Here is a 27,977-nt window from a genome sequence, read left to right as displayed (position 1 = left end):
TACTAAAACAATACTTGTTTGAACAGTGTTATAGTTAATCAAACAGTCCTCTGTCAAGTTCCACGCGTGAGTATAAAAATAATTGCCGTCTGTGCATGCATGCAGATCACAGCTGCTTCCAGGGGGTAAGAGAGCTCATAGGTAGGTCTTCGGTAGAATTACTGATCATGCTTTTATTATTTTCTACCACATGTAATTTTTTTGTCCATGACAAACAAAATCAGGTACCATTTTAAATTATAGCTTGGTTACTGTTAAATAGCGAAACATGTACACAATTGGACCAACATATACTGATAATTAAGTAACACTAATGTATATGTACATGTAACCACTACTTATGTTAATTATATTTGGGACTGTGATGTCTATTTCTTGATGTCTATTATGATAAGTTAAATCTAAAGCTGTGTCAGTTAAATGTTTAGCCTGAAAATGCTCTATGTGATCATTTTTACAGAAAAATGTGATAAGAGAGAGGGATTGCTATGTATATTTTTATATGTCTTTAAAAAATACTAGCTGTACCTAACTAAACTAATAAGAAGAAACCAACATTAAAAAGTAAACAACACTCAACAACACTGAATTATTTTATGTACAATATAATGTAGAATCTGCCTATGCATATTTCAATTTTTGCAGAGTGGACTCCACACTAACAATTGAAAACAGATTACTTAGATTTAAGAAGGAGGATGAAAGGAAGAACTGCTACTTGGATTTGACTTGGGTGTTTTCACATTAAGTCCATTTCAGCCCTCCTAGCGGGTTCAGAGCGATGACTGAGCACTTCTTGTATCTATGTGAACACCCCAAACGAACTTAGACCCCTCTGGAGCGAACCAAACTCAGACCACCTCGTCTTCAGGGGGATAAGGAGTTTGATCCATGACAGTTAATGTACTTCACGTCCAGATGTCATGAAACTACAACAGTCTACAACGCACAGAAATGTGAGGGGTTTTCTCCAATTTTCAGCTCACATGAAAGCATGAGGCTTCACAGGCACACTGCAGGGCAAAAAACTATGTCAAAAATTCTTTATGACACACTATGTGCTATTGCACACTTTAGTCCAGTGGTGTCCAAAATTGGGGTCCCAACCCCTATTATACATTTTAGAAAATGAAAGACTATACTCTAAACACAGACAAACAGTTACAAACTTTATAAAATGAAAGCTTATACTCAAAAGAAGATGGATGGACGGACAGACGGATGGAAAGACAGGCAGATAGATGTAGTCAAACCTCCCGAGGTGATCTAAGTTTGACTTTGTTTGGAGTGTTAACATATCCCAAAAAAATGTTGAGTCGTCCCTCTGATACTGCTTGGAGGCCTGAAATGGACCCAGTGTGAAAATACTCTTAATTTATTAATAGTCAAAACAAGAAGAAAAGCAAACACGACCTAGATTTGGAAATGTGTGAGAAAAGATAGAGACGGTATGTAGTAGAAATTGTATGTAGGTTCAGGTGTGGCTTCTGTCTTGATCTTCAAGTGAGTTTGTGTTAAGACATAATGTGCCTATTATGTATATATTTTTAAAATGCTCTGTACAAATGTATGCATAGGCTTTTATATTAAGGTTTGATAAGATGCTATGAAAAGTTGAAAAGGGCAAACTTGCTTCACAGGATGATGACTCCAGCTGTGGTTTTTGTCCTGTTGGCTTTTCTGGGACAAACAAGTGGCCATTTAGGTGAGGTTATTCCTTTAATCACTTCAATTAAATTACAGATATTACAATTTTTTCATGCTTTTTTTTTAAGTAAGAATGTATCTGGAGGTTAGGGCTGGGCAATATGGAAAAAGTCTTACCACAATATTTTTTTCATATCAGTTGACATCGAAATATATCTCAATATATATTAAATCACTATTTCTGTCTAGCGTAAAGGTTCCCTTTACTCCTATGTGAGATATTTAGGTATCATATGGTTCATTTTGGTTTAAATATTTATTTTCTGTCAGACATTGAACATGACAAATATACTGTAGAACAGACATCACCAACTGGCGGACCTATTCAACTAAAATTCAAAGAAGCCCATCTACTAAAATTTTCTCCCAGCAAAGGTCTGAACCTTATACCAAAAATAATCGAACATTTTACTTTGATTACGATTAATGAACGATTTTTTTGCTTTCTGCTTTTTCTTTTTTTGTGGTTTGTTTTTTGCCCTCATAGTTTTGCCTTCACACTGACACAGTTTCATGTGACCATGGTGTGATGGGGTGAAATAAACACATGATTTAATATTATTTATGAAACTTTCCAGTATTATATGAAAAATCTAAAGCTCCATCTTCAACAAACTTCAGTAAATTTAAACACATTGTACTGATAATAGGCCAACCTCTCCTAACTGCAGGACTCTGACCCCAGATTTCCAACAGTTGCATGTGCGTTGCGTTAAGGCTCTGCTGCGGTTTTGCTCCGTGCTCCGTCATCCTTCAATCCCCACCGGTTGCGTTGAGTCCAGCATGGCGCAGCACATGACCGAGGAGTTCTCGCAGTAATTACAGAATCACACACATAATATCAGCACAGAAGAAAAAGTAATAACTCCATTCAGTCTGTGGATTAATTATCATGGTGCCAATTCACTCCCATAACTCCCAATAAATTGCTCCTCACCATTTCCTTTCCATGGTTGTCCTTATAAAAGGATTTGTGGTGTCATACATAATTTTATGGTTTTCAATCTACATACTTAACTTCTCTTTCCCGTGTTGCCGGTAATGACCTCTGAAAACCTGACTCCAGGCCTGGATCTGCTCATTTTGATGTTCTATTGATGGAGTAAAGTGAGACACGATCAGATGTAAACATGGAGTGTTTTATTCTGTCTTGTTAAATTCGGCTAAATTTACGCGGTGTGATCCGGTGTCCGGCAAAAACAGGAGGCTTGCGTAGCTGATCCACAAGCCTCCTATTTTTGCCAGAGCTGAGACGGAGTCGATCCGCGACGCAGCAGAGCCAGTGGAAATTCACACACAGACTATAGTACAATCTATTTGCTCCCTCTGACGTGACAGAGCGGAGCTGGACAGCACACAGATCTGGTGGAAATCCGGCGTGACTTGAGCTCCTGTGAATCTTCTGTGAAATGTCTGTGGTAATAATTATTTTACTCAGAAAAAAAACAACTTCTGAGTAGGCCTACTTCTCCTATAGCTGCCAACAGCTTGCCAACATTCCCAGATAGGGAAAGGATGAAAACAAGGTAATGTGCCTGTGGCCCCAGGCCCCCAAAACATTACATCTGCCCTTGGTAATCGTAACGAGAACACAGCGCAAGCGGCAGGATGAGACACAGAGTGATGCATGCTGTTGTTTTAAAAAAAAGTAATTCCATCTTAAGTGGGCAATTTCCACCTCTGCAAATTTGACTGTTTCAAGGCCCAGCTGTTTGTGTTTCTCACTGCACTGTTGTCGGACCATCAGCTGTTTAATCGGCAAAAATGAAACACTGAGGAAGCGCAAACAACTCAGTTGTCACACTGTATTCTAGAGTCAAAGTCATCACTGCATTTGGTTCACCGCAGAGCTATTTTTTTATTATTGGCTGTGTTGCTTGTTAACAAAATGGCTGGAATGCATTCTATCAATATTCGATCAGCAGCCTCTCGTTTCAATTGAGAAAAAGTTATCGTTATGGTTTTATCAACCAGCCCTACTGGAGGCGATCAACACATCTGCGCCTTAAAATCGATAAATTATAATTTGTAATACATGTTTAAGACTATTCATAACTTTGTTGAGCTCATAATATCATCAAAGTTGGAAAAGTGACAAAGTCTTCCCTGGTATGTCAAGGAAACCCTGAAAGTGCCACTAATAGAAATATGGAAAAAATTTGGTGACAAAATTCCAATACCAACAAAAACTATTATTGATAACAAGTGTTGTAACTCTGTGCAGCTACCAATATCGCCAGAGGTGGAAAAGTGACTCAGTCCTCCCTGGGGTGGCATGGTGTCCCTGAAAGGGCCATTGATGGAAATCGTGCAAGCATCTATGGAGAAAACTCCTGTTCCCACACACAAAAGGATCACAAACCATGGTGGAGACTGGACCTCCAAAAGCCATACAAGATCAACACTGTCACAGTCACCAACAGGAAAGACTGCTGCCACAATAGGCTCAATGGTGCTGAGATCCGCGTCGGAAATTCCCTTCATGACAATGGCAACGCTAATCCCATGTAAGAGTAATTTCTGTCATATATTACGGTTGAATTTATACATTAATTGTGTGAGTTACTTGAAATCACTGCACTGGATATCTACATAATTCTCGAGCAGAAATCCATATTTCACTCACAGAAATAGCATCATCAGTATATAACTGCATATACTGATGAGTTCTTTGAAGAGGTTTCAATCAGTAACATACTTTCACTCATAATTCTGCTTTTCATTTTTTTTATCAGATGTGCGGTCATCAAGTCTGTTGGAGCTGGGGCCTCCGAAACCTTACAGTGTAATGGAATGGAAGGCCGGTACATAACCATTTCGATTCCTGGAAAAAAAGAATACCTGACGCTGTGTGAGGTGGAAGTCACTGGCCAGCCAGCTGCAACTGGTGATTTTTACCACATAATCTCTTCAACATTATGCTGCCTGCCTCTTCTTTGGTGGCTTTGGTCAGATCAATACATGGATCACTTCTGTGCCTTCCTCAAACTACTGTTAATAACAAGTGTTGTAACTCTGTGCAGCTACCAATATCGCCAGAGGTGGAAAAGTGACTCAGTCCTCCCTGGGGTGGCATGGTGTCCCTGAAAGGGCCATTGATGGAAATCGTGCAAGCATCTATGGAGAAAACTCCTGTTCCCACACACAAAAGGATCACAAACCATGGTGGAGACTGGACCTCCAAAAGCCATACAAGATCAACACTGTCACAGTCACCAACAGGAAAGACTGCTGCCACAATAGGCTCAATGGTGCTGAGATCCGCGTCGGAAATTCCCTTCATGACAATGGCAACGCTAATCCCATGTAAGAGTAATTTCTGTCATATATTACGGTTGAATTTATACATTAATTGTGTGAGTTACATGAAATCACTGCACTGGATATCTACATAATTCTCGAGCAGAAATCCATATTTCACTCACAGAAATAGCATCATCAGTATATAACTGCATATACTGATGAGTTCTTTGAAGAGGTTTCAATCAGTAACATACTTTCACTCATAATTCTGCTTTTCATTTTTTTATCAGATGTGCGGTCATCAAGTCTGTTGGAGCTGGGGCCTCCGAAACCTTACAGTGTAATGGAATGGAAGGCGGTACATAACCATTTCGATTCCTGGAAAAAAAGAATACCTGACGCTGTGTGAGGTGGAAGTCACTGGCCAGCCAGCTGCAACTGGTGATTTTTACCACATAATCTCTTCAACATTATGCTGCCTGCCTCTTCTTTGGTGGCTTTGGTCAGATCAATACATGGATCACTTCTGTGCCTTCCTCAAACTACTGTTAATAACAAGTGTTGTAACTCTGTGCAGCTACCAATATCGCCAGAGGTGGAAAAGTGACTCAGTCCTCCCTGGGGTGGCATGGTGTCCCTGAAAGGGCCATTGATGGAAATCGTGCAAGCATCTATGGAGAAAACTCCTGTTCCCACACACAAAATGATCACAAACCATGGTGGAGACTGGACCTCCAAAAGCCATACAAGATCAACACTGTCACAGTCACCAACAGGAAAGACTGCTGCCACAATAGGCTCAATGGTGCTGAGATCCGCGTCGGAAATTCCCTTCATGACAATGGCAACGCTAATCCCATGTAAGAGTAATTTCTGTCATATATTACGGTTGAATTTATACATTAATTGTGTGAGTTACATGAAATCACTGCACTGGATATCTACATAATTCTCGAGCAGAAATCCATATTTCACTCACAGAAATAGCATCATCAGTATATAACTGCATATACTGATGAGTTCTTTGAAGAGGTTTCAATCAGTAACATACTTTCACTCATAATTCTGCTTTTCATTTTTTTTATCAGATGTGCGGTCATCAAGTCTGTTGGAGCTGGGGCCTCCGAAACCTTACAGTGTAATGGAATGGAAGGCCGGTACATAACCATTTCGATTCCTGGAAAAAAAGAATACCTGACGCTGTGTGAGGTGGAAGTCACTGGCCAGCCAGCTGCAACTGGTGATTTTTACCACATAATCTCTTCAACATTATGCTGCCTGCCTCTTCTTTGGTGGCTTTGGTCAGATCAATACATGGATCACTTCTGTGCCTTCCTCAAACTACTGTTAATAACAAGCGTTGTAACTCTGTGCAGCTACCAATATCGCCAGAGGTGGAAAAGTGACTCAGTCCTCCCTGGGGTGGCATGGTGTCCCTGAAAGGGCCATTGATGGAAATCGTGCAAGCATCTATGGAGAAAACTCCTGTTCCCACACACAAAAGGATCACAAACCATGGTGGAGACTGGACCTCCAAAAGCCATACAAGATCAACACTGTCACAGTCACCAACAGGAAAGACTGCTGCCACAATAGGCTCAATGGTGCTGAGATCCGCGTCGGAAATTCCCTTCATGACAATGGCAACGCTAATCCCATGTAAGAGTAATTTCTGTCATATATTACGGTTGAATTTATACATTAATTGTGTGAGTTACATGAAATCACTGCACTGGATATCTACATAATTCTCGAGCAGAAATCCATATTTCACTCACAGAAATAGCATCATCAGTATATAACGGCATATACTGATGAGTTCTTTGAAGAGGTTTCAATCAGTAACATACTTTCACTCATAATTCTGCTTTTCATTTTTTTTATCAGATGCGCGGTCATCAAGTCTGTTGGAGCTGGGGCCTCCGAAACCTTACAGTGTAATGGAATGGAAGGCCGGTACATAACCATTTCGATTCCTGGAAAAAAAGAATACCTGACGCTGTGTGAGGTGGAAGTCACTGGCCAGCCAGCTGCAACTGGTGATTTTTACCACATAATCTCTTCAACATTATGCTGCCTGCCTCTTCTTTGGTGGCTTTGGTCAGATCAATACATGGATCACTTCTGTGCCTTCCTCAAACTACTGTTAATAACAAGCGTTGTAACTCTGTGCAGCTACCAATATCGCCAGAGGTGGAAAAGTGACTCAGTCCTCCCTGGGGTGGCATGGTGTCCCTGAAAGGGCCATTGATGGAAATCGTGCAAGCATCTATGGAGAAAACTCCTGTTCCCACACACAAAAGGATCACAAACCATGGTGGAGACTGGACCTCCAAAAGCCATACAAGATCAACACTGTCACAGTCACCAACAGGAAAGACTGCTGCCACAATAGGCTCAATGGTGCTGAGATCCGCGTCGGAAATTCCCTTCATGACAATGGCAACGCTAATCCCATGTAAGAGTAATTTCTGTCATATATTACGGTTGAATTTATACATTAATTGTGTGAGTTACTTGAAATCACTGCACTGGATATCTACATAATTCTCGAGCAGAAATCCATATTTCACTCACAGAAATAGCATCATCAGTATATAACTGCATATACTGATGAGTTCTTTGAAGAGGTTTCAATCAGTAACATACTTTCACTCATAATTCTGCTTTTCATTTTTTTATCAGATGTGCGGTCATCAAGTCTGTTGGAGCTGGGGCCTCGAAACCTTACAGTGTAATGGAATGGAAGGCCGGTACATAACCATTTCGATTCCTGGAAAAAAGAATACCTGACGCTGTGTGAGGTGGAAGTCACTGGCCAGCCAGCTGCAACTGGTGATTTTACCACATAATCTCTTCAACATTATGCTGCCTGCCTCTTCTTTGGTGGCTTTGGTCAGATCAATACATGGATCACTTCTGTGCCTTCCTCAAACTACTGTTAATAACAAGCGTTGTAACTCTGTGCAGCTACCAATATCGCCAGAGGTGGAAAAGTGACTCAGTCCTCCCTGGGTGGCCTGGTGTCCCTGAAAGGGCCATTGATGGAAATCGTGCAAGCATCTATGGAGAAAACTCCTGTTCCCACACACAAAAGGATCACAAACCATGGTGGAGACTGGACCTCCAAAAGCCATACAAGATCAACACTGTCACAGTCACCAACAGGAAAGACTGCTGCCACAATAGGCTCAATGGTGCTGAGATCCGCGTCGGAAATTCCCTTCATGACAATGGCAACGCTAATCCCATGTAAGAGTAATTTCTGTCATATATTACGGTTGAATTTATACATTAATTGTGTGAGTTACATGAAATCACTGCACTGGATATCTACATAATTCTCGAGCAGAAATCCATATTTCACTCACAGAAATAGCATCATCAGTATATAACGGCATATACTGATGAGTTCTTTGAAGAGGTTTCAATCAGTAACATACTTTCACTCATAATTCTGCTTTTCATTTTTTTTATCAGATGTGCGGTCATCAAGTCTGTTGGAGCTGGGGCCTCCGAAACCTTACAGTGTAATGGAATGGAAGGCCGGTACATAACCATTTCGATTCCTGGAAAAAAAGAATACCTGACGCTGTGTGAGGTGGAAGTCACTGGCCAGCCAGCTGCAACTGGTGATTTTTACCACATAATCTCTTCAACATTATGCTGCCTGCCTCTTCTTTGGTGGCTTTGGTCAGATCAATACATGGATCACTTCTGTGCCTTCCTCAAACTACTGTTAATAACAAGTGTTGTAACTCTGTGCAGCTACCAATATCGCCAGAGGTGGAAAAGTGACTCAGTCCTCCCTGGGGTGGCATGGTGTCCCTGAAAGGGCCATTGATGGAAATCGTGCAAGCATCTATGGAGAAAACTCCTGTTCCCACACACAAAATGATCACAAACCATGGTGGAGACTGGACCTCCAAAAGCCATACAAGATCAACACTGTCACAGTCACCAACAGGAAAGACTGCTGCCACAATAGGCTCAATGGTGCTGAGATCCGCGTCGGAAATTCCCTTCATGACAATGGCAACGCTAATCCCATGTAAGAGTAATTTCTGTCATATATTACGGTTGAATTTATACATTAATTGTGTGAGTTACATGAAATCACTGCACTGGATATCTACATAATTCTCGAGCAGAAATCCATATTTCACTCACAGAAATAGCATCATCAGTATATAACTGCATATACTGATGAGTTCTTTGAAGAGGTTTCAATCAGTAACATACTTTCACTCATAATTCTGCTTTTCATTTTTTTTTATCAGATGTGCGGTCATCAAGTCTGTTGGAGCTGGGGCCTCCGAAACCTTACAGTGTAATGGAATGGAAGGCCGGTACATAACCATTTCGATTCCTGGAAAAAAAGAATACCTGACGCTGTGTGAGGTGGAAGTCACTGGCCAGCCAGCTGCAACTGGTGATTTTTACCACATAATCTCTTCAACATTATGCTGCCTGCCTCTTCTTTGGTGGCTTTGGTCAGATCAATACATGGATCACTTCTGTGCCTTCCTCAAACTACTGTTAATAACAAGTGTTGTAACTCTGTGCAGCTACCAATATCGCCAGAGGTGGAAAAGTGACTCAGTCCTCCCTGGGGTGGCATGGTGTCCCTGAAAGGGCCATTGATGGAAATCGTGCAAGCATCTATGGAGAAAACTCCTGTTCCCACACACAAAAGGATCACAAACCATGGTGGAGACTGGACCTCCAAAAGCCATACAAGATCAACACTGTCACAGTCACCAACAGGAAAGACTGCTGCCACAATAGGCTCAATGGTGCTGAGATCCGCCGGAAATTCCCTTCATGACAATGGCAACGCTAATCCCATGTAAGAGTAATTTCTGTCATATATTACGGTTGAATTTATACATTAATTGTGTGAGTTACATGAAATCACTGCACTGGATATCTACATAATTCTCGAGCAGAAATCCATATTTCACTCACAGAAATAGCATCATCAGTATATAACTGCATATACTGATGAGTTCTTTGAAGAGGTTTCAATCAGTAACATACTTTCACTCATAATTCTGCTTTTCATTTTTTTTATCAGATGTGCGGTCATCAAGTCTGTTGGAGCTGGGGCCTCCGAAACCTTACAGTGTAATGGAATGGAAGGCCGGTACATAACCATTTCGATTCCTGGAAAAAAAGAATACCTGACGCTGTGTGAGGTGGAAGTCACTGGCCAGCCAGCTGCAACTGGTGATTTTTACCACATAATCTCTTCAACATTATGCTGCCTGCCTCTTCTTTGGTGGCTTTGGTCAGATCAATACATGGATCACTTCTGTGCCTTCCTCAAACTACTGTTAATAACAAGCGTTGTAACTCTGTGCAGCTACCAATATCGCCAGAGGTGGAAAAGTGACTCAGTCCTCCCTGGGGTGGCATGGTGTCCCTGAAAGGGCCATTGATGGAAATCGTGCAAGCATCTATGGAGAAAACTCCTGTTCCCACACACAAAAGGATCACAAACCATGGTGGAGACTGGACCTCCAAAAGCCATACAAGATCAACACTGTCACAGTCACCAACAGGAAAGACTGCTGCCACAATAGGCTCAATGGTGCTGAGATCCGCGTCGGAAATTCCCTTCATGACAATGGCAACGCTTAATCCCATGTAAGAGTAATTTCTGTCATATATTACGGTTGAATTTATACATTAATTGTGTGAGTTACATGAAATCACTGCACTGGATATCTACATAATTCTCGAGCAGAAATCCATATTTCACTCACAGAAATAGCATCATCAGTATATAACGGCATATACTGATGAGTTCTTTGAAGAGGTTTCAATCAGTAACATACTTTCACTCATAATTCTGCTTTTCATTTTTTTATCAGATGTGCGGTCATCAAGTCTGTTGGAGCTGGGGCCTCCGAAACCTTACAGTGTAATGGAATGGAAGGCCGGTACATAACCATTTCGATTCCTGGAAAAAAAGAATACCTGACGCTGTGTGAGGTGGAAGTCACTGGCCAGCCAGCTGCAACTGGTGATTTTACCACATAATCTCTTCAACATTATGCTGCCTGCCTCTTCTTTGGTGGCTTTGGTCAGATCAATACATGGATCACTTCTGTGCCTTCCTCAAACTACTGTTAATAACAAGTGTTGTAACTCTGTGCAGCTACCAATATCGCCAGAGGTGGAAAAGTGACTCAGTCCTCCCTGGGGTGGCATGGTGTCCCTGAAAGGGCCATTGATGGAAATCGTGCAAGCATCTATGGAGAAAACTCCTGTTCCCACACACAAAATGATCACAAACCATGGTGGAGACTGGACCTCCAAAAGCCATACAAGATCAACACTGTCACAGTCACCAACAGGAAAGACTGCTGCCACAATAGGCTCAATGGTGCTGAGATCCGCGTCGGAAATTCCCTTCATGACAATGGCAACGCTTAATCCCATGTAAGAGTAATTTCTGTCATATATTACGGTTGAATTTATACATTAATTGTGTGAGTTACATGAAATCACTGCACTGGATATCTACATAATTCTCGAGCAGAAATCCATATTTCACTCACAGAAATAGCATCATCAGTATATAACTGCATATACTGATGAGTTCTTTGAAGAGGTTTCAATCAGTAACATACTTTCACTCATAATTCTGCTTTTCATTTTTTTTATCAGATGTGCGGTCATCAAGTCTGTTGGAGCTGGGGCCTCCGAAACCTTACAGTGTAATGGAATGGAAGGCCGGTACATAACCATTTCGATTCCTGGAAAAAAAGAATACCTGACGCTGTGTGAGGTGGAAGTCACTGGCCAGCCAGCTGCCACTGGTGATTTTACCACATAATCTCTTCAACATTATGCTGCCTGCCTCTTCTTTGGTGGCTTTGGTCAGATCAATACATGGATCACTTCTGTGCCTTCCTCAAACTACTGTTAATAACAAGCGTTGTAACTCTGTGCAGCTACCAATATCGCCAGAGGTGGAAAAGTGACTCAGTCCTCCCTGGGTGGCATGGTGTCCCTGAAAGGGCCATTGATGGAAATCGTGCAAGCATCTATGGAGAAAACTCCTGTTCCCACACAAAAGGATCACAAACCATGGTGGAGACTGGACCTCCAAAAGCCATACAAGATCAACACTGTCACAGTCACCAACAGGAAAGACTGCTGCCACAATAGGCTCAATGGTGCTGAGATCCGCGTCGGAAATTCCCTTCATGACAATGGCAACGCTAATCCCATGTAAGAGTAATTTCTGTCATATATTACGGTTGAATTTATACATTAATTGTGTGAGTTACTTGAAATCACTGCACTGGATATCTACATAATTCTCGAGCAGAAATCCATATTTCACTCACAGAAATAGCATCATCAGTATATAACTGCATATACTGATGAGTTCTTTGAAGAGGTTTCAATCAGTAACATACTTTCACTCATAATTCTGCTTTTCATTTTTTTTTTATCAGATCTTGCGGTCATCAAGTCTGTTGGAGCTGGGGCCTCCGAAACCTTACAGTGTAATGGAATGGAAGGCCGGTACATAACCATTTCGATTCCTGGAAAAAAAGAATACCTGACGCTGTGTGAGGTGGAAGTCACTGGCCAGCCAGCTGCAACTGGTGATTTTTACCACATAATCTCTTCAACATTATGCTGCCTGCCTCTTCTTTGGTGGCTTTGGTCAGATCAATACATGGATCACTTCTGTGCCTTCCTCAAACTACTGTTAATAACAAGCGTTGTAACTCTGTGCAGCTACCAATATCGCCAGAGGTGGAAAAGTGACTCAGTCCTCCCTGGGGTGGCATGGTGTCCCTGAAAGGGCCATTGATGGAAATCGTGCAAGCATCTATGGAGAAAACTCCTGTTCCCACACACAAAAGGATCACAAACCATGGTGGAGACTGGACCTCCAAAAGCCATACAAGATCAACACTGTCACAGTCACCAACAGGAAAGACTGCTGCCACAATAGGCTCAATGGTGCTGAGATCCGCGTCGGAAATTCCCTTCATGACAATGGCAACGCTAATCCCATGTAAGAGTAATTTCTGTCATATATTACGGTTGAATTTATACATTAATTGTGTGAGTTACATGAAATCACTGCACTGGATATCTACATAATTCTCGAGCAGAAATCCATATTTCACTCACAGAAATAGCATCATCAGTATATAACTGCATATACTGATGAGTTCTTTGAAGAGGTTTCAATCAGTAACATACTTTCACTCATAATTCTGCTTTTCATTTTTTTTATCAGATGTGCGGTCATCAAGTCTGTTGGAGCTGGGGCCTCCGAAACCTTACAGTGTAATGGAATGGAAGGCCGGTACATAACCATTTCGATTCCTGGAAAAAAAGAATACCTGACGCTGTGTGAGGTGGAAGTCACTGGCCAGCCAGCTGCAACTGGTGATTTTACCACATAATCTCTTCAACATTATGCTGCCTGCCTCTTCTTTGGTGGCTTTGGTCAGATCAATACATGGATCACTTCTGTGCCTTCCTCAAACTACTGTTAATAACAAGTGTTGTAACTCTGTGCAGCTACCAATATCGCCAGAGGTGGAAAAGTGACTCAGTCCTCCCTGGGGTGGCATGGTGTCCCTGAAAGGGCCATTGATGGAAATCGTGCAAGCATCTATGGAGAAAACTCCTGTTCCCACACACAAAATGATCACAAACCATGGTGGAGACTGGACCTCCAAAAGCCATACAAGATCAACACTGTCACAGTCACCAACAGGAAAGACTGCTGCCACAATAGGCTCAATGGTGCTGAGATCCGCGTCGGAAATTCCCTTCATGACAATGGCAACGCTAATCCCATGTAAGAGTAATTTCTGTCATATATTACGGTTGAATTTATACATTAATTGTGTGAGTTACATGAAATCACTGCACTGGATATCTACATAATTCTCGAGCAGAAATCCATATTTCACTCACAGAAATAGCATCATCAGTATATAACTGCATATACTGATGAGTTCTTTGAAGAGGTTTCAATCAGTAACATACTTTCACTCATAATTCTGCTTTTCATTTTTTTTATCAGATGTGCGGTCATCAAGTCTGTTGGAGCTGGGGCCTCCAAACCTTACAGTGTAATGGAATGGAAGGCCGGTACATAACCATTTCGATTCCTGGAAAAAAGAATACCTGACGCTGTGTGAGGTGGAAGTCACTGGCCAGCCAGCTGCAACTGGTGATTTTTACCACATAATCTCTTCAACATTATGCTGCCTGCCTCTTCTTTGGTGGCTTTGGTCAGATCAATACATGGATCACTTCTGTGCCTTCCTCAAACTACTGTTAATAACAAGTGTTGTAACTCTGTGCAGCTACCAATATCGCCAGAGGTGGAAAAGTGACTCAGTCCTCCCTGGGGTGGCATGGTGTCCCTGAAAGGGCCATTGATGGAAATCGTGCAAGCATCTATGGAGAAAACTCCTGTTCCCACACACAAAAGGATCACAAACCATGGTGGAGACTGGACCTCCAAAAGCCATACAAGATCAACACTGTCACAGTCACCAACAGGAAAGACTGCTGCCACAATAGGCTCAATGGTGCTGAGATCCGCGTCGGAAATTCCCTTCATGACAATGGCAACGCTAATCCCATGTAAGAGTAATTTCTGTCATATATTACGGTTGAATTTATACATTAATTGTGTGAGTTACATGAAATCACTGCACTGGATATCTACATAATTCTCGAGCAGAAATCCATATTTCACTCACAGAAATAGCATCATCAGTATATAACTGCATATACTGATGAGTTCTTTGAAGAGGTTTCAATCAGTAACATACTTTCACTCATAATTCTGCTTTTCATTTTTTTATCAGATGCGCGGTCATCAAGTCTGTTGGAGCTGGGGCCTCCGAAACCTTACAGTGTAATGGAATGGAAGGCCGGTACATAACCATTTCGATTCCTGGAAAAAAAGAATACCTGACGCTGTGTGAGGTGGAAGTCACTGGCCAGCCAGCTGCAACTGGTGATTTTTACCACATAATCTCTTCAACATTATGCTGCCTGCCTCTTCTTTGGTGGCTTTGGTCAGATCAATACATGGATCACTTCTGTGCCTTCCTCAAACTACTGTTAATAACAAGTGTTGTAACTCTGTGCAGCTACCAATATCGCCAGAGGTGGAAAAGTGACTCAGTCCTCCCTGGGGTGGCATGGTGTCCCTGAAAGGGCCATTGATGGAAATCGTGCAAGCATCTATGGAGAAAACTCCTGTTCCCACACACAAAATGATCACAAACCATGGTGGAGACTGGACCTCCAAAAGCCATACAAGATCAACACTGTCACAGTCACCAACAGGAAAGACTGCTGCCACAATAGGCTCAATGGTGCTGAGATCCGCGTGGAAATTCCCTTCATGACAATGGCAACGCTTAATCCCATGTAAGAGTAATTTCTGTCATATATTACGGTTGAATTTATACATTAATTGTGTGAGTTACATGAAATCACTGCACTGGATATCTACATAATTCTCGAGCAGAAATCCATATTTCACTCACAGAAATAGCATCATCAGTATATAACGGCATATACTGATGAGTTCTTTGAAGAGGTTTCAATCAGTAACATACTTTCACTCATAATTCTGCTTTTCATTTTTTTTATCAGATGCGCGGTCATCAAGTCTGTTGGAGCTGGGGCCTCCGAAACCTTACAGTGTAATGGAATGGAAGGCCGGTACATAACCATTTCGATTCCTGGAAAAAAAGAATACCTGACGCTGTGTGAGGTGGAAGTCACTGGCCAGCCAGCTGCAACTGGTGATTTTTACCACATAATCTCTTCAACATTATGCTGCCTGCCTCTTCTTTGGTGGCTTTGGTCAGATCAATACATGGATCACTTCTGTGCCTTCCTCAAACTACTGTTAATAACAAGCGTTGTAACTCTGTGCAGCTACCAATATCGCCAGAGGTGGAAAAGTGACTCAGTCCTCCCTGGTGGCATGGTGTCCCTGAAAGGGCCATTGATGGAAATCGTGCAAGCATCTATGGAGAAAACTCCTGTTCCCACACACAAAAGGATCACAAACCATGGTGGAGACTGGACCTCCAAAAGCCATACAAGATCAACACTGTCACAGTCACCAACAGGAAAGACTGCTGCCACAATAGGCTCAATGGTGCTGAGATCCGCGTCGGAAATTCCCTTCATGACAATGGCAACGCTAATCCCATGTAAGAGTAATTTCTGTCATATATTACGGTTGAATTTATACATTAATTGTGTGAGTTACATGAAATCACTGCACTGGATATCTACATAATTCTCGAGCAGAAATCCATATTTCACTCACAGAAATAGCATCATCAGTATATAACGGCATATACTGATGAGTTCTTTGAAGAGGTTTCAATCAGTAACATACTTTCACTCATAATTCTGCTTTTCATTTTTTTTATCAGATGCGCGGTCATCAAGTCTGTTGGAGCTGGGGCCTCCGAAACCTTACAGTGTAATGGAATGGAAGGCCGGTACATAACCATTTCGATTCCTGGAAAAAGAATACCTGACGCTGTGTGAGGTGGAAGTCACTGGCCAGCCAGCTGCAACTGGTGATTTTACCACATAATCTCTTCAACATTATGCTGCCTGCCTCTTCTTTGGTGGCTTTGGTCAGATCAATACATGGATCACTTCTGTGCCTTCCTCAAACTACTGTTAATAACAAGTGTTGTAACTCTGTGCAGCTACCAATATCGCCAGAGGTGGAAAAGTGACTCAGTCCTCCCTGGTGGCATGTTGTCCCTGAAAGGGCCATTGATGGAAATCGTGCAAGCATCTATGGAGAAAACTCCTGTTCCCACACACAAAAGGATCACAAACCATGGTGGAGACTGGACCTCCAAAAGCCATACAAGATCAACACTGTCACAGTCACCAACAGGAAAGACTGCTGCCACAATAGGCTCAATGGTGCTGAGATCCGCGTCGGAAATTCCCTTCATGACAATGGCAACGCTAATCCCATGTAAGAGTAATTTCTGTCATATATTACGGTTGAATTTATACATTAATTGTGTGAGTTACATGAAATCACTGCACTGGATATCTACATAATTCTCGAGCAGAAATCCATATTTCACTCACAGAAATAGCATCATCAGTATATAACTGCATATACTGATGAGTTCTTTGAAGAGGTTTCAATCAGTAACATACTTTCACTCATAATTCTGCTTTTCATTTTTTTTATCAGATGCGCGGTCATCAAGTCTGTTGGAGCTGGGGCCTCCGAAACCTTACAGTGTAATGGAATGGAAGGCCGGTACATAACCATTTCGATTCCTGGAAAAAAAGAATACCTGACGCTGTGTGAGGTGGAAGTCACTGGCCAGCCAGCTGCAACTGGCGATTTTTACCACATAATCTCTTCAACATTATGCTGCCTGCCTCTTCTTTGGTGGCTTTGGTCAGATCAATACATGGATCACTTCTGTGCCTTCCTCAAACTACTGTTAATAACAAGTGTTGTAACTCTGTGCAGCTACCAATATCGCCAGAGGTGGAAAAGTGACTCAGTCCTCCCTGGGGTGGCATGGTGTCCCTGAAAGGGCCATTGATGGAAATCGTGCAAGCATCTATGGAGAAAACTCCTGTTCCCACACACAAAAGGATCACAAACCATGGTGGAGACTGGACCTCCAAAAGCCATACAAGATCAACACTGTCACAGTCACCAACAGGAAAGACTGCTGCCACAATAGGCTCAATGGTGCTGAGATCCGCGTCGGAAATTCCCTTCATGACAATGGCAACGCTTAATCCCATGTAAGAGTAATTTCTGTCATATATTACGGTTGAATTTATACATTAATTGTGTGAGTTACATGAAATCACTGCACTGGATATCTACATAATTCTCGAGCAGAAATCCATATTTCACTCACAGAAATAGCATCATCAGTATATAACTGCATATACTGATGAGTTCTTTGAAGAGGTTTCAATCAGTAACATACTTTCACTCATAATTCTGCTTTTCATTTTTTTATCAGATGCGCGGTCATCAAGTCTGTTGGAGCTGGGGCCTCCGAAACCTTACAGTGTAATGGAATGGAAGGCCGGTACATAACCATTTCGATTCCTGGAAAAAAAGAATACCTGACGCTGTGTGAGGTGGAAGTCACTGGCCAGCCAGCTGCAACTGGTGATTTTTACCACATAATCTCTTCAACATTATGCTGCCTGCCTCTTCTTTGGTGGCTTTGGTCAGATCAATACATGGATCACTTCTGTGCCTTCCTCAAACTACTGTTAATAACAAGTGTTGTAACTCTGTGCAGCTACCAATATCGCCAGAGGTGGAAAAGTGACTCAGTCCTCCCTGGGGTGGCATGGTGTCCCTGAAAGGGCCATTGATGGAAATCGTGCAAGCATCTATGGAGAAAACTCCTGTTCCCACACACAAAAGGATCACAAACCATGGTGGAGACTGGACCTCCAAAAGCCATACAAGATCAACACTGTCACAGTCACCAACAGGAAAGACTGCTGCCACAATAGGCTCAATGGTGCTGAGATCCGCGTCGGAAATTCCCTTCATGACAATGGCAACGCTTAATCCCATGTAAGAGTAATTTCTGTCATATATTACGGTTGAATTTATACATTAATTGTGTGAGTTACATGAAATCACTGCACTGGATATCTACATAATTCTCGAGCAGAAATCCATATTTCACTCACAGAAATAGCATCATCAGTATATAACGGCATATACTGATGAGTTCTTTGAAGAGGTTTCAATCAGTAACATACTTTCACTCATAATTCTGCTTTTCATTTTTTTTATCAGATGTGCGGTCATCAAGTCTGTTGGAGCTGGGGCCTCCGAAACCTTACAGTGTAAGGTAATGGAAGGCGGGTACATAACCATTTCGATTCCTGGAAAAAAGAATACCTGACGCTGTGTGAGGTGGAAGTCACTGGCCAGCCAGCTGCAACTGGTGATTTTTACCACATAATCTCTTCAACATTATGCTGCCTGCCTCTTCTTTGGTGGCTTTGGTCAGATCAATACATGGATCACTTCTGTGCCTTCCTCAAACTACTGTTAATAACAAGTGTTGTAACTCTGTGCAGCTACCAATATCGCCAGAGGTGGAAAAGTGACTCAGTCCTCCCTGGGGTGGCATGGTGTCCCTGAAAGGGCCATTGATGGAAATCGTGCAAGCATCTATGGAGAAAACTCCTGTTCCCACACACAAAAGGATCACAAACCATGGTGGAGACTGGACCTCCAAAAGCCATACAAGATCAACACTGTCACAGTCACCAACAGGAAAGACTGCTGCCACAATAGGCTCAATGGTGCTGAGATCCGCGTCGGAAATTCCCTTCATGACAATGGCAACGCTAATCCCATGTAAGAGTAATTTCTGTCATATATTACGGTTGAATTTATACATTAATTGTGTGAGTTACTTGAAATCACTGCACTGGATATCTACATAATTCTCGAGCAGAAATCCATATTTCACTCACAGAAATAGCATCATCAGTATATAACTGCATATACTGATGAGTTCTTTGAAGAGGTTTCAATCAGTAACATACTTTCACTCATAATTCTGCTTTTCATTTTTTATCAGATGCGCGGTCATCAAGTCTGTTGGAGCTGGGGCCTCCGAAACCTTACAGTGTAATGGAATGGAAGGCCGGTACATAACCATTTCGATTCCTGGAAAAAAAGAATACCTGACGCTGTGTGAGGTGGAAGTCACTGGCCAGCCAGCTGCAACTGGTGATTTTTACCACATAATCTCTTCAACATTATGCTGCCTGCCTCTTCTTTGGTGGCTTTGGTCAGATCAATACATGGATCACTTCTGTGCCTTCCTCAAACTACTGTTAATAACAAGTGTTGTAACTCTGTGCAGCTACCAATATCGCCAGAGGTGGAAAAGTGACTCAGTCCTCCCTGGTGGCATGGTGTCCCTGAAAGGGCCATTGATGGAAATCGTGCAAGCATCTATGGAGAAAACTCCTGTTCCCACACACAAAAGGATCACAAACCATGGTGGAGACTGGACCTCCAAAAGCCATACAAGATCAACACTGTCACAGTCACCAACAGGAAAGACTGCTGCCACAATAGGCTCAATGGTGCTGAGATCCGCGTCGGAAATTCCCTTCATGACAATGGCAACGCTAATCCCATGTAAGAGTAATTTCTGTCATATATTACGGTTGAATTTATACATTAATTGTGTGAGTTACATGAAATCACTGCACTGGATATCTACATAATTCTCGAGCAGAAATCCATATTTCACTCACAGAAATAGCATCATCAGTATATAACTGCATATACTGATGAGTTCTTTGAAGAGGTTTCAATCAGTAACATACTTTCACTCATAATTCTGCTTTTCATTTTTTTTATCAGATGCGCGGTCATCAAGTCTGTTGGAGCTGGGGCCTCCGAAACCTTACAGTGTAATGGAATGGAAGGCCGGTACATAACCATTTCGATTCCTGGAAAAAGAATACCTGACGCTGTGTGAGGTGGAAGTCACTGGCCAGCCAGCTGCAACTGGTGATTTTACCACATAATCTCTTCAACATTATGCTGCCTGCCTCTTCTTTGGTGGCTTTGGTCAGATCAATACATGGATCACTTCTGTGCCTTCCTCAAACTACTGTTAATAACAAGCGTTGTAACTCTGTGCAGCTACCAATATCGCCAGAGGTGGAAAAGTGACTCAGTCCTCCCTGGTGGCATGGTGTCCCTGAAAGGGCCATTGATGGAAATCGTGCAAGCATCTATGGAGAAAACTCCTGTTCCCACACACAAAAGGATCACAAACCATGGTGGAGACTGGACCTCCAAAAGCCATACAAGATCAACACTGTCACAGTCACCAACAGGAAAGACTGCTGCCACAATAGGCTCAATGGTGCTGAGATCCGCCGGAAATTCCCTTCATGACAATGGCAACGCTAATCCCATGTAAGAGTAATTTCTGTCATATATTACGGTTGAATTTATACATTAATTGTGTGAGTTACTTGAAATCACTGCACTGGATATCTACATAATTCTCGAGCAGAAATCCATATTTCACTCACAGAAATAGCATCATCAGTATATAACTGCATATACTGATGAGTTCTTTGAAGAGGTTTCAATCAGTAACATACTTTCACTCATAATTCTGCTTTTCATTTTTTTATCAGATGTGCGGTCATCAAGTCTGTTGGAGCTGGGGCCTCCGAAACCTTACAGTGTAATGGAATGGAAGGCCGGTACATAACCATTTCGATTCCTGGAAAAAAAGAATACCTGACGCTGTGTGAGGTGGAAGTCACTGGCCAGCCAGCTGCAACTGGTGATTTTACCACATAATCTCTTCAACATTATGCTGCCTGCCTCTTCTTTGGTGGCTTTGGTCAGATCAATACATGGATCACTTCTGTGCCTTCCTCAAACTACTGTTAATAACAAGCGTTGTAACTCTGTGCAGCTACCAATATCGCCAGAGGTGGAAAAGTGACTCAGTCCTCCCTGGGGTGGCATGGTGTCCCTGAAAGGGCCATTGATGGAAATCGTGCAAGCATCTATGGAGAAAACTCCTGTTCCCACACAAAAGGATCACAAACCATGGTGGAGACTGGACCTCCAAAAGCCATACAAGATCAACACTGTCACAGTCACCAACAGGAAAGACTGCTGCCACAATAGGCTCAATGGTGCTGAGATCCGCGTCGGAAATTCCCTTCATGACAATGGCAACGCTAATCCCATGTAAGAGTAATTTCTGTCATATATTACGGTTGAATTTATACATTAATTGTGTGAGTTACATGAAATCACTGCACTGGATATCTACATAATTCTCGAGCAGAAATCCATATTTCACTCACAGAAATAGCATCATCAGTATATAACTGCATATACTGATGAGTTCTTTGAAGAGGTTTCAATCAGTAACATACTTTCACTCATAATTCTGCTTTTCATTTTTTTATCAGATGCGCGGTCATCAAGTCTGTTGGAGCTGGGGCCTCCGAAACCTTACAGTGTAATGGAATGGAAGGCCGGTACATAACCATTTCGATTCCTGGCAAAAAAGAATACCTGACGCTGTGTGAGGTGGAAGTCACTGGCCAGCCAGCTGCAACTGGTGATTTTTACCACATAATCTCTTCAACATTATGCTGCCTGCCTCTTCTTTGGTGGCTTTGGTCAGATCAATACATGGATCACTTCTGTGCCTTCCTCAAACTACTGTTAATAACAAGCGTTGTAACTCTGTGCAGCTACCAATATCGCCAGAGGTGGAAAAGTGACTCAGTCCTCCCTGGGGTGGCATGGTGTCCCTGAAAGGGCCATTGATGGAAATCGTGCAAGCATCTATGGAGAAAACTCCTGTTCCCACACAAAAGGATCACAAACCATGGTGGAGACTGGACCTCCAAAAGCCATACAAGATCAACACTGTCACAGTCACCAACAGGAAAGACTGCTGCCACAATAGGCTCAATGGTGCTGAGATCCGCGTCGGAAATTCCCTTCATGACAATGGCAACGCTAATCCCATGTAAGAGTAATTTCTGTCATATATTACGGTTGAATTTATACATTAATTGTGTGAGTTACTTGAAATCACTGCACTGGATATCTACATAATTCTCGAGCAGAAATCCATATTTCACTCACAGAAATAGCATCATCAGTATATAACTGCATATACTGATGAGTTCTTTGAAGAGGTTTCAATCAGTAACATACTTTCACTCATAATTCTGCTTTTCATTTTTTTTTATCAGATGTGCGGTCATCAAGTCTGTTGGAGCTGGGGCCTCCGAAACCTTACAGTGTAATGGAATGGAAGGCCGGTACATAACCATTTCGATTCCTGGAAAAAAAGAATACCTGACGCTGTGTGAGGTGGAAGTCACTGGCCAGCCAGCTGCAACTGGTGATTTTTACCACATAATCTCTTCAACATTATGCTGCCTGCCTCTTCTTTGGTGGCTTTGGTCAGATCAATACATGGATCACTTCTGTGCCTTCCTCAAACTACTGTTAATAACAAGTGTTGTAACTCTGTGCAGCTACCAATATCGCCAGAGGTGGAAAAGTGACTCAGTCCTCCCTGGGGTGGCATGGTGTCCCTGAAAGGGCCATTGATGGAAATCGTGCAAGCATCTATGGAGAAAACTCCTGTTCCCACACACAAAATGATCACAAACCATGGTGGAGACTGGACCTCCAAAAGCCATACAAGATCAACACTGTCACAGTCACCAACAGGAAAGACTGCTGCCACAATAGGCTCAATGGTGCTGAGATCCGCGTCGGAAATTCCCTTCATGACAATGGCAACGCTAATCCCATGTAAGAGTAATTTCTGTCATATATTACGGTTGAATTTATACATTAATTGTGTGAGTTACATGAAATCACTGCACTGGATATCTACATAATTCTCGAGCAGAAATCCATATTTCACTCACAGAAATAGCATCATCAGTATATAACGGCATATACTGATGAGTTCTTTGAAGAGGTTTCAATCAGTAACATACTTTCACTCATAATTCTGCTTTTCATTTTTTATCAGATGTGCGGTCATCAAGTCTGTTGGAGCTGGGGCCTCCGAAACCTTACAGTGTAATGGAATGGAAGGCCGGTACATAACCATTTCGATTCCTGGAAAAAAAGAATACCTGACGCTGTGTGAGGTGGAAGTCACTGGCCAGCCAGCTGCAACTGGTGATTTTACCACATAATCTCTTCAACATTATGCTGCCTGCCTCTTCTTTGGTGGCTTTGGTCAGATCAATACATGGATCACTTCTGTGCCTTCCTCAAACTACTGTTAATAACAAGCGTTGTAACTCTGTGCAGCTACCAATATCGCCAGAGGTGGAAAAGTGACTCAGTCCTCCCTGGGGTGGCATGGTGTCCCTGAAAGGGCCATTGATGGAAATCGTGCAAGCATCTATGGAGAAAACTCCTGTTCCCACACACAAAAGGATCACAAACCATGGTGGAGACTGGACCTCCAAAAGCCATACAAGATCAACACTGTCACAGTCACCAACAGGAAAGACTGCTGCCACAATAGGCTCAATGGTGCTGAGATCCGCGTCGGAAATTCCCTTCATGACAATGGCAACGCTAATCCCATGTAAGAGTAATTTCTGTCATATATTACGGTTGAATTTATACATTAATTGTGTGAGTTACATGAAATCACTGCACTGGATATCTACATAATTCTCGAGCAGAAATCCATATTTCACTCACAGAAATAGCATCATCAGTATATAACTGCATATACTGATGAGTTCTTTGAAGAGGTTTCAATCAGTAACATACTTTCACTCATAATTCTGCTTTTCATTTTTTTTATCAGATGTGCGGTCATCAAGTCTGTTGGAGCTGGGGCCTCCGAAACCTTACAGTGTAATGGAATGGAAGGCCGGTACATAACCATTTCGATTCCTGGAAAAAAAGAATACCTGACGCTGTGTGAGGTGGAAGTCACTGGCCAGCCAGCTGCAACTGGTGATTTTTACCACATAATCTCTTCAACATTATGCTGCCTGCCTCTTCTTTGGTGGCTTTGGTCAGATCAATACATGGATCACTTCTGTGCCTTCCTCAAACTACTGTTAATAACAAGTGTTGTAACTCTGTGCAGCTACCAATATCGCCAGAGGTGGAAAAGTGACTCAGTCCTCCCTGGGGTGGCATGGTGTCCCTGAAAGGGCCATTGATGGAAATCGTGCAAGCATCTATGGAGAAAACTCCTGTTCCCACACAGACAAAGATTTAAGACCGTGGTGGAGACTGGACCTCTTAAAGCCATATAAGATCAACACTGTCACCATCACCAACAGGAAAGACTGCTGCCACAATCGGCTTGATCGTGCTGAGATCCACATTGGCAATTCCCTTTATGATAATGGCAACCTTAATCCCATGTAAGAGCACCTTGTGACATATGTTGGAGTTGAATTTATATTTTGCTACTGTACTTAACAGGAAATGTATGCACTTGATATCTACATATTTCCCTAACAGCAACCTACATTTGTAACAGTAATAGCATCATCAATAGCTATCACTGCGCTCTAACTGGATGTGATATAAGTGAGCACCATCGGCTCAATTAGTTTGATTGCACTGTATACTATTGCACTGTCCTAACTGCCAAGTGAAGCTCTGTGACACACTGTGATACAGTGCGCTGTTTTGAGCTAAAATTTTGTCAGAAGTCCTGGTCGTATTTTATTGCTGTTGATCATGTTTAAAGTTCTGTAGTGGAAAATGAACATCTGATCCACAGGGTTGACATGAGGAATCACCCACAAAACCTTCTCTTTTCTCCATCACATCATGATTTAATGCAGCTGGTTGTTCAGAGTGGGAGATAGCAAGGTCTGCACAAGAATTTTAAAGTCTTATCGATTATAAATATACAAAGCATTACGACTGAAATGTTTCTCAGTATTCCATATATTCTAGAGCCCAACATATATATAACGGTTCACCAATATTATCGGTCAATAGCCTTTAATGGACATATCGGATCATATTAGTATTGGCATATATTTAATTTAATCTGTGTTTTAGAGTCAGATATAAAGTCTCTCAAAAATAAATTAATGCAGGAGCTTGTTCCACTCAAGTAAAAGGAATGTACAGCAATCTACATTTAGCAATCCAACAGCAAAATAGATAAAACAATGTTAAATTCAAGTCACTCTCTGTTACAGTAACAAACCTCAAAACCCAACCCAAATCTAGCAGTCCAACAAAACATCTTAACAGTAAAATTAGTGCAATTTGAATTACACTACAAGTTTTCTCTAACAGAAATAATTTTAACTAGTACATTCTTTCTGCATATAAATAGTCCAGCCTTAACTGGGCCTTAAGACATATTGCTGCCTGCTGAAATGAGTGCTGTATTTTCATATTTATAAGCACATATTCCACTCAATTATGAAGTTGTACGTCAAGCCGCACAGAGTAGATCCTACCAAGAATCCTACCAAAAGGCTACTATGTGGAGATGGTGATATATATAGTATGGTGGCTACAGCAATAAGATTTTTAAGTTACCTGCAATTGTGTTGTTGTGAATATGAATAATAGGGAAGTACTCTTCCAACTTTTCAGTAGTTATCTCTCTGAGTGTACAGCTGATAAGTTAGTGCTTTGTTTACATGATGTGACGGAGTGCCACATTTGATAGATTCATTGTGGACAGAGAGTAACCAATGTCACACAATGAGGCGCCATAATCAGATGCTTAAATCCAGTCTACAGTGTCACTCTGTAATTACAACTACTGGTCAGTTCTATGCGTCATTTTTGCCTCGTGACACATTTTTACCCATAACTCTGCTTTTTCTTCTCTATCTTTAGGTGTGCTGTTATCTTGTCTATCCCACCGGGGGGCTCTGAAACCTTTCACTGCAATGGAATGGAAGGCCAGTATATCAACATTGTAATTCCTGGAAGAGAAGAATACCTTACACTGTGTGAGGTGGAAGTCACTGGGGTAGAACTAGATGAGTTCATTGAATATGTGTGCTACTGAGGATGAAACAATTCCTCATATTAATGTTCACATATTTTATAGCTAATCTCTGCATGTTTCTGCTTCTTTTTCTTCAATATTAACATTAACGGTCAATTGACCATTATAGCAAAGTTAAAGTGATGTCAATTTAACACATTTTTAAGCCACAATAGGCTTTGTTGCTTTACAGTATCAATACTGCACCTGGATCAATAACAGTGATGTTGCACAGTTGTTTGAGGTTCTCACTTTCCCCCTTTTACTCTTTGTCTACTTAAGTGAATGAACATTAGTGCACATTAAGTTAGCACTAAGACTGTAGGCTAAGGGAAAGAGTAAACATGGTAGGAGGACACACACATCCAAAGGACTTCTACCGGTGCAGGATCAAAAATCAAATAAAGGTAAGAATCAAAAACAAAAGATCACCACACTGCACCCAAAGCGCCCAATCTTAACACTGCAGAATTGTTTGATTCTTACCAAGGGAAAGAGTGAACTTGGCACAGTCAAAATGTAACACAACCATATAATTTATTTATCCTTCCTGATTTTATTTAATTGCTTTTGGCCACAGTAGGCAACCATCAATATACAGAGTAACCTACACATCCATATAGCAACACATTGGAGAGAAACTGAAACAATATAGAAAAAAACAAATAAATAATTTTCACTCTCAAAATGTACAGAAGGCATTAATAATCATGAATTTTATGAAGTGTGTTTCAATAAGTTTAGATAGTTCCCCTTTCTCTACAAATCAGAAAACTAGGGCTGTAATCAACCAAAGAAAATCTTGGTCAACTGAATTTCAACCCTCTCTTCAACCAATCTGTTGGTCGATGGGGGAAACAAATCTGCACCTTATCTCCAGATTAACTAAATTTCCACAGTGCAGTGAGTTTACTCTATGTAGGAGCGTTATGTGTCAACCAAAGCCTTTTTTGTTTGTTTGTCTGTCTGTCTGTTTTTCCTGTCACAGGGCTCTAGGGTTAGTAAACTCAGATTGGGAACATGAAATCCCTGACTTTGTAATTTAGCCTTGAGCTGATGAGTTTTTTTGAATACTTAGTAAAATAAACCCATCCAATCACAGAGGGTGGGGCAAATACAACAAAGATAAACCATCAGAGAGGACAAATAGAAGCATTATACAACAACTGGTGTTTTCAGTTGGGAAAAGAAACACTTTGTGGACACATGGCCTTATTTAAGTAACACCAGTGATTGTCCGGCCAATGAGAATTTGGCTGGATGAGAGAATATCGACCAACCAATCAATCAATCGACCAAAGGCCATATTCACAAAGCTTCCCAGCTTCTTTGACTTCTTTAATATTTTTGATTCACTATCTACCGCACTTGCAAAATAAATATGACTTTTCAAAAGCCATTCATCTCTTTTGTTTATTTTCTCCC

At 41.7% G+C, this 27,977-nt stretch overlaps 1 long non-coding RNA gene and 1 pseudogene across 1 annotated transcript in view; one reads left to right on the top strand and one right to left on the bottom strand.

Moving 5' to 3' along the window:
* LOC148188218 (uncharacterized) overlaps positions 1-27,977 on the bottom strand; it is a 161,305-nt gene that overhangs the window by 96,576 nt on the left and 36,752 nt on the right. The window lies entirely within an intron of this gene.
* LOC148188219 (uncharacterized) lies at positions 11-27,951 on the top strand (annotated as a pseudogene).

The sequence above is a fragment of the Plectropomus leopardus genome, chromosome 11, assembly GCF_026936395.1.
Source record: "Plectropomus leopardus strain MGB_pleo_1.0 chromosome 11, ASM2693639v1, whole genome shotgun sequence".
NCBI lineage: Eukaryota > Metazoa > Chordata > Actinopteri > Perciformes > Serranidae > Plectropomus > Plectropomus leopardus.
Note: the sequence above shows the minus strand (reverse complement) of the source record. Positions and strands in the feature narration are given on the sequence as shown.